The sequence below is a fragment of the Canis lupus genome, chromosome 29, assembly GCF_003254725.2.
Source record: "Canis lupus dingo isolate Sandy chromosome 29, ASM325472v2, whole genome shotgun sequence".
Taxonomy (NCBI): Eukaryota; Metazoa; Chordata; class Mammalia; order Carnivora; family Canidae; genus Canis; species Canis lupus.
In genome coordinates, this window is record NC_064271.1 from 4,558,244 (window position 1) to 4,561,097 (window position 2,854).

The following is a 2,854-nucleotide window of genomic DNA, read 5'->3' on the forward strand; positions in this document are numbered from 1 at the left end:
TAGACCTGGCACAATGATGACACTCAGGATGATAGCCCTCTTCTACACCCTCATAGCATACTTCCTAATTTCTATAAAGGCAATTGTCACATTCTGATTGGCATGATACTGTCTGGACACATGTCTGTCTCCACCGCAATACTGTGGGCTTCTTGGTGAAAGAGACAATGTTTTGTTCATCTGTTATCACCTGCAGGGTTGTACAACACTGCTTTGTGAATGCAGCATCTGGCAAATGTCTAAGAAATTAAAAGCCGAGAGAATGATTCCTCAAGTAGGTTGTTACCTTCAAATGGAAACAATCAATGCCTTGCTTGAGCTGAGTATTGGACACCAAGAAAACCATACTTTTAATACACTTGAATTTTCATTTCAAAGTACAAACACAATATAGGAACATAAAGCAGGTTGACCTAAATGAAACAGAAAACTGATATTTAAGTTGACACGTAAGTGAATAGCAAGAGATATCTAGGTAATAGGATATAGGAAGGGCACCCTAGGCCAAAAAGTCTCTGCAGAGGAAAAGATTACGTGTGTTCAAATATTTGACAAATGTCCAGGATGGCTAAGAGAGAAAGAAGGTGAGGAAGAGAGAAGTCAGCTAAATCAGCAGACACAGATGGCCTTATAGTCCTTTTTAAAAGATTTTTTAATTAATTGATTAGTTTACTTATTTATTTATTTAGTTATTTATTTATTTGAAAGAGAGAAGGCACAAGCAGATGGAGTAGCAGGTAGAGGGAGAGAGAAGCAGACTTCCCGCTTAGCAGGGAGCCTGACTGGGGCTGGATCCCAGGATCCCAGGATCATGACCTGAGCTGAAGGCAGATGCTTAACTGACTGAGCCACCCAGGTGCCCCCTTACTGTCCTTTATAAGCTTTGTCCTTAATTCTACGAGTGATGAGAAGTCAAACTTTTAGGCAAGAGAATGACCCAGTCAAGATGCATTTTTAAAAGATCATAATGCCGAGTATGGAGAAACAAGAATAGATGCAAAGAAATAAGTCAAAAGGTTTAAAGATAAGTTATTGTATTTCTATTGAATAGTACTAGCCTCAGGAGTCAAATCCTGCCCTATGTCTTGTTTTTGCAAGTAAGGTTTTATTGATACACAGCCATGCTCATTTGTTCACATGTGGTTTATGCCTGCTTTCGTGCTATAATATAAAGTTGAGTGGTTGTTGCAGAGATCAGAGAGCCCAAAAAGCCAAATTTTTACTATCTGGCCCTTTATAGAAAAAGTTTGCCAATGTCTGCTCTGTAGCACACTGCAATTTGTATTTAAAACTGTAATGGTGACTGTCACCATAACATGCAGAAAAGCACCAAGAAGTAGGATTCCGGGGGTAGGAGAGAAGAGGTACTTTTTGATGCATACTCATTATTAATTTTAATTTTGAACATAAATCTGTACTAATTTTTCAATAAAAAACTAGCTGATTGAAACTGAATTTGTATTTAGTGTTAAATGCACCTGTGATAGTCTTTAATCAACAAAATATTAAGTGAGCAATCGAATATGAGAGAACTACTCCCAAACAAGATTAGATGGTTGATCTCTGATGGAAAATAATCTTAAAAAGCAATCTCCACTATAGAAATGTAAGTCACATATTTAATTTCAAATATTTTAGTAGCCACATTTTAAAAAGTAAAAAGGAATAGGTAAAATTTACTTAACAGGGGTGCTTGAGTGTCTCAGTTGGTTAAGCATCTCTACCTTTTGCTCAGGTCATGATCCCAGGATCCTGGGATTGAGTACCACCCTGAGCAGGGAGCCTGCTTCTCCCTCTCTGCCCCTCCCCCTGCTCCTGCTTTGTCTCTCTCTCTCTCAAATAAGTAAATAAAAATCTTTTTAAAAATGTACCTAATATTTTGCTTGACCCAATATAACCTAAATGTTATCATTTCAACACATATTCCATACTCTAAAATTATTAATAAGACATTTTACATTTTTATACTAAGTTTTCAAAATCTGAAATGTATTTAACAATTATAGCACATCTCAACTTGGACTAGCCACATAGTGAGTGCTTGATAGCCACATGTACCAAATGGCTACCATACTGGACAGCACAAGCCTCAAACACATACTTCATTCCTCTAGCATCTAACTACAAGGTATAAAAAATTACATACACAAATGGATTAAAAACAAAAGGATCTCTTAGTAATACATGACAAGAATCCCAAAAACTTCTATCTCATTCATCTAATTGTGAAAATTTCTAGGTTTTATTTAACCAAAACAGTTGACAACGGCCACCATCATCAATTTTAAGTGTACAAGAATATTTTTATGAAGAAATAGACTTGCATATACATATATGTATATAAATGCTGACAGGCTTATTTCTTGTTCCTATTTCTCTTGTTCAAAATGAGCAAAGATTGTGCCCACCTCTGAAGCATGTATACTAAAATTGGAACAATACAGAGATTAGCAAGGCCCCTGTGCAAGGATGACATGCAAATTCATGAAGCATTTTATATTTTGAGTCAATAAGAGAAAGACAAATAGCATATGATTTCACTCATATGTGGAATTTAAGAAACAAAGTAAATGAGCAAAGGGGGAAAAGAGAGAAAGGCAAACCAAGAAACAGACTTTTAACTATAGAGAACAGTTACCAAAGGTGTGGGGGATGGGAGATGGGTGAAACAGGTGATGGCATTAAGGAGGGCACCTGCTCTGATGAGTACTGTGTGATGTATGGAAGTGTTGAATCACTATATTGTATATCTGAAGCTAATATTACACTGTATATTAACTAACTGGAATTTAAATTAAAATTTTTCTAAATGAGCAGAGATTATGAGGAATAAAAAGTTGTAACACAGAACAAC

General features: G+C 36.1%; 1 non-coding gene across 1 annotated transcript; it reads left to right on the plus strand.

Annotated features, from left to right (window-relative positions):
- Positions 1-2,400: 2,400 nt before the first annotated feature.
- Positions 2,401-2,504, plus strand: LOC112678661 (U6 spliceosomal RNA). Its single transcript, XR_003147745.1, has one exon. It is a non-coding gene; the product is annotated as a U6 spliceosomal RNA (small nuclear RNA).
- The last annotated feature ends 350 nt before the right edge of the window (positions 2,505-2,854 follow it).